The sequence below is a fragment of the Syzygium oleosum genome, unplaced genomic scaffold (assembly GCF_021117445.2).
Source record: "Syzygium oleosum isolate NSW1041296 unplaced genomic scaffold, Sole_v2.1 Sole_v2.04, whole genome shotgun sequence".
NCBI lineage: Eukaryota > Viridiplantae > Streptophyta > Magnoliopsida > Myrtales > Myrtaceae > Syzygium > Syzygium oleosum.
The window spans coordinates 1,836,254-1,843,735 of NW_026607488.1; the positions used below are offsets into that span (position 1 = coordinate 1,836,254).

A 7,482-nucleotide genomic window follows, 5' to 3' on the forward strand; every position below is an offset into this window, starting at 1 on the left:
AAGGCCAACGTTTGGTATAATTCTTATCAGTGGTATTCTTTGTATATAGATCACTTCGTATATCAAATTGTTCATCTCGAGAGCATCTATTGGAAAAATTAAATGTTTAAAAAATTATTACATGAGCAAAGCTGTAATCCATGATTGCGCGTATTGCAGTAATAAATTGTTCAAAATAATTGTTTAGGTATATATAGGTTTGTGAAATATCTATAAAAGAATAAGGGTGATTTAAAAAAAATTAAGGTTGAGCTTTTAAGTTGATGGAACAAATTCATGCCTTTAAGGTATAAAAGGAAATATAAATGTTTGAAAAGTCATATTCCATGATTGTGCATATTTTGGTAATAAATGTTGAAAATAATTGCTTTTGCACCATAGAGATTGTATTTTGAAATACCTCTAGGCTGAATATTTAAGTTGACGGAGAAAATTCCTGCATCTAAATTACAATAAGAAAAACTAAAAAAAAATTTCAAAGTTATAACCATGATTAACCATCTTTTGGTAGTAAATGTTTAAGAAACAAATTTTCATGTACTTATAGATTTTACTTTGAAATGTCTATAGGTTGACACTTTAAATTGATAAAATTATTCTATAAGTAGATCTCTGGTAACAAGGCAAGGAAACATAATTTTACATAGTAATTGTTCATATGCTTTGAGCAAATACATTAAATCGGATTGGCCCCGCTGCAACCAACTATAACGAAGACCCGTACCCTCAAATCAAATTCGTCAATCACGTGATCTCACCCAATAGTTGTGCCTCACTCCCAAATGTCCTCGGCCCAAAAGATGCTCGGCCCATAAGTTGATCGAACCATTTGGAATAGCAGGGGAAGCTGTAGTGCTAAGAATAAAACCACGGGGATAGAGGTCAGCAAAGTAATGGGAATGAGAACCCACTCTAGTCTCTTATCAGGACAATTGTGAGAGTTGCAGCAAAGGCCACCAGCATGGAAGCCAAGGAAACAAAGAGAAAAGAAAGCCCCATTATGATCTTCTTAGGCAACGAGTCGAGAAACTCTAGTGGCTCATACCGTGAAGTTAAGATGGCTAGGAATAACAAGATGGCCGTCACGGATGAGAACAAACCTAACGCATCTGAAATTGCAAAAACCAAGAAAGAGTCCTGTCCTAACAACAAAGGGACTCCGATTTGGCCGTCATTGCCACCAGGCATGGTGAAAGCAGCAGCGAACAATACTGTGGCAATTAAAGTTGAGACAAGCATACATGAATTTGCTGTGTCTGTCACCCACTTCTCTCCACTTTCACGCAATTTTTTGTGCTTCTCCACGAATATATCCCAGGATGTTGAGCCATGATCAAATTGGTAGGTTCTTAAAGAAGGGATAATCCACATTTCCATAGCCTATGCATAAGAGTCACAAACATAAGCTACAATAAGTGGACTAATTATTGACAATTTTTAGAAAAAAACTCACAAAGGAACATCTCAAGGAAATCAAGACTTATTCAACACTTAAATGCGAAATTGCTTGTAGGTTAAGTCCATCTTTACCGGAAAAATTCCAAGGTGTCACCTTTTTCTAAGCTTCGATGATGATTTCGTGCTTCAGTATAGTCAAATAATATGTGTATGGAAAGCACTATGTTTCTACATTAAAAGGAATCCAGTTTCATCCAATTTGGAGTCTTCTAGAGGAATTTATGGAAAAAATATTAAGAGCAAGTCAAGAAATCCGAGAATGAGTTTTTTAGTACTTCTACGTGTTTGTTGAGTCCTACGTGTTGTATTTTGTTTCTAGAGTCATTTGAGCGAGGGCGGCCGACCCTCGTTGGCGGTCCAGCAAGTGTCGTTGCACTCGAAGCGACCCTGACGAGGGTCCCCAAACCTTGCCAATGACAAAAGGGGTGGCCTCTTCTTGTTCCTCTTCGACGATGTCTTTCTCTCTATTCTTTGACTCTTTTTTTTTTAAAACTCTAGTCTTTTTATCTTTATTTTTTAGATTTTGGCGCATATTTTGCGCAATATCAGTGTCACTAGTGCAAAATATCAAAGAAAATTAATATAAACAAAATGCCACATAGATGTTTTGGTTATAAAAACTTGATGGAACTAACCAAAGGACTAACGAGAAGGATAGTGTCAAGCTTCAGGACTTTACGTAATTGTCCAAAGCTCATTTTTTAATGACAAAGAGGAATAGAGAGTTGAAATGAAATATAGGTAAATATATAGTAAATGCTGATGATATCATTTTTTTTGTAGCAATGGTTTGCATGAGTAAATTTTAGTTGATAGCTAAATTAACAAATGAGAAGTGCTTGAATTAATAGCTATTCAGAGGAAAATAGTGGTCATAAATGAACTTAGCTAACCTTTTGATTGAAAAAGAGAAGATTCAATTCATATTACTTTAAATAAAATCATTATCCATCTATATACATTTAATTATATCTGAACTACAATGTAATCTTTAATACAAAAATTATACATTGGAAAGAGCAAAGCTATCGTGAAAGTATAAGCAAAATTAATTTACATGTTTTTTGGGCTCCAAGTTTATATATATATATATATATATATATATATATATATATATATATATATATATATGGTTTATGCATGAAATGATTTGCATAGTAATTTCCTAATTGCGTGGTGGCAGACACCTATACAAATAGTCGGTCGAATTTAAGAAAGAGTCACTTGGATTAGATAAAGTGGTGGATGATAATTATATTAGTAAAATTTGAAATGCAATTTAATTATACTTAGTCTCAATCAGTTATCAATGCCCCAATTTCTCAAATTAGGCTCCCTTATTTTCCGTAAATTGTTTGAAGGATGTAGTGTTGTTTCTCAAGTTACCTGTGTGGAATTTAAAAGTTCTATGATGGCAAAAGTATCGCCATGGTCTTGGATTCAAGTCATATTGAAAGCATTTGAGGAGTAAAATCCTGAATACACTGAACTAATGTGGGGTAATTCACCCTTAAAATCACCCAGGAAGGTAAGCCTTGTGGTGCTCAAAAGCTTGGCCGGATATTGCCTAACCGCTATAAAAAAAATGTACTATTTATATTCTCAAGACTATCTAAATAAATTCTGGCTATCATATTTTAAGAAACTTGTCAAGAAGATGTAATATTTATCATTAAGCGTGGTCATTAAACATACGAAAAGAAAGATACTTACCTTATACCATTGGAGTTCCCTTTGCATTTGAAAAACTGCTCCGGAGACATTAGTTATAGCATCGGACTTAGGCTTGTACTTTGCTACTGCATACATGATCCCGTTCGATTCTTCCAGTGTAGGCGCGGGAACTAATGACAACTCATTGGTTGAGCTTACCTTCAGAAAGAGTGAGAGAGTCCTTTCTTGGCGAAACTCCACCGCATGTGTCGCCAACCTCGAACCTTGAGGCGAAATCCGAATAAGCTCCGGGAAAAAGTTAATACAGAGCTTCACGAGTTCACTGATTCCCTTGATTGTAGCTTTATACAGCGAGTCCTTCTCTTGGAAAAAAACAGCGATCTCAGTAGTGTTCATAGAAGAGATCGCCCTGCAAACTTGTTTTGCCAACTCAATTGCCGCCATGTGTCTCAGCTTCACCTCATGAACTCTCTCGATTATAGGAACTACAAGATGTCAAAACAAAAAAGTGAAAATGTAAAACGAAGGGGGGGAAGGAGAGGGCCGGGTTGGCCCGGCCCGATTCAATTTTTTTCTTTCTTTTTTTAATTAAAAAAGAAAATATATTTTAATAATGCAAAATGCACCTAATGTCTATATGCCATGCAATTAAATGAAAAACATTTTTATTTTAAGGGTTAAAAGTTTAACTCCTAAGTTTTTTGCAATTAATTTAATTGGGGAATTAGATTTTAGGTGTCAACATCACACCTTTTTAAAGTTGCCAAATAAAAGTGTAAAATTACTATGTTAAATGCGATTAAATGATAAACCCATGCCTTCATCTTTTGCAACCTTCTTTCATAGTCAACGACGTGAAGGGTTTGCCTCGGTCCCATGCCCAATTCCTGCACCCTCTCGACGTATTCTTTCGTGTTGTATTGAGGTGAAATAGCAGTCAAAGAAAATAATACGTAATGGAGGAAACAAATACACATGGGTTTATTGTTCTTATTTTCCAGAAAGATTTACATGCTTTATAGAGATGATGAAGCGAACATAATTCTCGCCAATCAAGATTGAATGAGAAGTCCTAGGTTTACGTAACTCTTATTCCATATTTTCTGCTTAGATCATTTAGCCACAAGCAAGAAATTACTAGGTTAACATCAAATCTCCTCTCAATTTGCAGTTTCAAGTATTCATTTTTCTTACTTTTTCTTTACAATTACACGACTCTTGCGATTAGAATTTGGTGAATATCTAAAATCTTTCAAAATATAAAAATGCCAACCCAGAAAATAATATATAACTTTGTCGAGTTTGAATAATTTTTTGAAAAATTTTTATTAGGTCAATTGACGGTGTAAATAATAAGTTACATATTCATTCTCAGATGGTTGATACGTGAAAAATTTTAATTACAAAACTAACTTCAAACACACATGTCACTCATCCAATGATATATGTGTAATGGCTTTTTCAAATAGGCAGTGGGCCTAACACAAATTCTTTTCCAAATTATGGCAAAGAATTAAGCAGGAGCTTTTTTCTACTTACAAAAGAAGTCAAATGCAAACAAGCCATAGACATTTAGTTGGAGAGGGAGGGACAGAGATAAAGACGGTGTCTTGATAAAATGGAGGCGTACCTACAATTTTGGCGGCAGTCCGAAGTGACCTTGTAAGACATTGAAGCGCTACAATCAAGTTGCAAAGAAAACCCAGTCATTGGATATGAAATCATTGTAAGACCTCATAATACGTTTGTTACATTGTCCAATCAATCAAGTTATACGATACTTATGCACTTGGTTTCATATGTGGTTCTCAAGGGCTAGCTGATCCATAAAATAGTTCGATTTCGGGCCACTATTCAAGTAAAACTAGGTCAAGTAACCAGGATATATCCTACAATAGAAACAATCATTTCAGGTTTCTTTTGCTAGTACGGAGGGAATCAATCTAAAAAGTTGACTTAAAGTTCAAAATCATGAAAGGTCCTAAGAAAATGCCCAACAGCAAAAATGCATACCCACCCGGATTCGAATATTCATCCGTTGGTTTGTAGTTCAAGTCCACCGGAATACCTTCAGTTCAAAAACAAAAGAGGAGGTGATGAGCCAGGTATGATCATCTTGAAGGGAACCAGTAATGAAGGGATGCGGGTCCATAAAGTACGGACATTTTTATATCAATGCTTCCAAAACACTAAGCCTGGTTCCGCTGCGAAAGTGAGACTGCATCCTCGCCAACACGTCCAATATAGATCGGTTGTCGTACTTTGTGCTTCTCTTGGCAAGTAAGTGAGGGTATCGCCCAACTAGATAAAGGGTGATATCTATCCGAATTCACCAGCAATGTTCATCAGGATAATAAGCTAAGTCTAGAATGAAGGAAAAAACAGATGGAATTGAGATTAAAAGATTTTGGTGAGACTACTGCCAACTGTTCTAAAAGCTTAAGCTGTTAAATGAAAGCGTTGTTTATTATTTTAAATATTCCAACACTCCCCTTCACGTTAAGTTTGGTCTTTTTGCTAGTACTAAGTGTAGAAATATTTAATTGGAGAGGTAAATAGAGGCTCGGAAGATTCGAACTCGGGACCTCTTGCTCTAATACCATAAAAGATTTTGGTAAGATCACTGCCAACCGTTCTAAAAACATAAGTTGTTAGATGAAGGTGTGGTTTATTATTTTAAATATTCCAACAGAGATAAGGAGTGATGGTGATCTTACCAAGATGACCAGCGTAGGTGAGATTCAAAATGAAATCAATCGCAGAGGGACAGCTGAAGGGGTGACTTGGCCCATCGTCTGTTGTTTTTTCCGCCAGGAACCAGGCAATCTCCTTATGCTTAGAAGCTTCCAGAGCAGCTATTGCCAAAGGAACACGCCCTTTACGATCTGCAAGCTGCGTCAACTTGGGATTACTTCTAACTAATGTTAGATTCCGAAAACCGATGAACCGTTGAAAACCATCAACGAAACAGGATCATACATGTATAATTCATTGAGAAAGCATAAACACGGAAGCGAACTTGAATCCATAGCGTAGACTGTTCTTCGGTGTCGTGCGGGTAGCCTTCCAGAACAATACGTTTTTTTTTTTCTGAGAGTTCCCTTTGAATTCTCTTTGTATTTCTCTCTTTCGATGGGATGAAGAGGAATCAGTAACTTACGTACGTTCTGGGGACCATAACCGCTCTTATCAAGAAACCCTAATGTTACCCTTTAGAAATTACAATTTTGCCCATCATAAAATTGTAATTTCCCCTTTTAGTCTCTACACATTAAAGGGCCACACCCTATTTGATACATTAAAGCCCTAAATTACCTTAACTTAATTTATCACTTTTAAAGGGCTTAATTTTATATGACAGTATGCATTGCATTATTATTTCACATATAACCCAACGTTGGATTAAGGATCCAACAATCTCCCACTTGGATTATATGTGTATCCTTATAATTATGCTTTGCAATAACAACTGTTTGAGCTCAACTTTACTATCATTACCGAAATGTATCTCTAACCAATCCGGTCCATCAATTATATCAATATAGGATCAAAGCGGCTTTTGTCACATCTATCGTAACTCAACCCATCAATGGTCACAAAATTGATACAACTGAATGACATGGATTATGATGTGGATGTGTAGCATGGAAATTTCATGAAATGTGATATTAACATGCCTATTTCCAACTGGTCCACCTTAAACCTTAGTGAGATCAGAATTTACCAAAATTAGAGTGTGAATAAATCCTGATATTTCTGCAGAAAATAACCTCAAAAATCCATATACCGAAATAACTGAAAATGTCTATATTAAGAACATTTAAATTACAAACTCCCACTAAGACTGAATATCCTCAATAAACATAACACCCATACGAGCAGTATGCTCATGGAACACCTTGGGTGGCAATCCCTTAGTAAGCGGATCCGCAAGCATGGAGTTTGTACCAATATGTTCTATAGACAACTGTCCACTCTGAATTCTTTCTTTAACAACAAGAAACTTGATGTCTATATGCTTTGACTTCGACGAGCTTCTGTTGTTGTTAGAATATAAAACTGCTGATTTATTGTCACATAATAACTTGAGTGGTCTTTCAATGCTATCCACTATCCGTAGTCCCGTGACAAAATTTCGCAGCCATATTCCATGATTGGATGCTTCATAACATGCTATGAATTCTGCTGCCATAGTTGAAGAGGCCGTTATGGACTGTTTGGCACTCTTCCATGAGATGGCACCTCCGGCTAACAGATAGACATAGCCTGATGTAGACTTCAAACTATCTTGGCATCCAGCAAAATCGGAGTCAGTATAACCAATGATCTCAAGCTGATCCAACCTCCGAT

General features: G+C 36.0%; 1 pseudogene; it reads right to left on the minus strand.

Annotated features, from left to right (window-relative positions):
* Positions 1–639: 639 nt before the first annotated feature.
* LOC115664935 (ankyrin repeat-containing protein ITN1-like) lies at positions 640–6,161 on the minus strand (annotated as a pseudogene).
* Between the last annotated feature and the right edge of the window lie 1,321 nt (positions 6,162–7,482).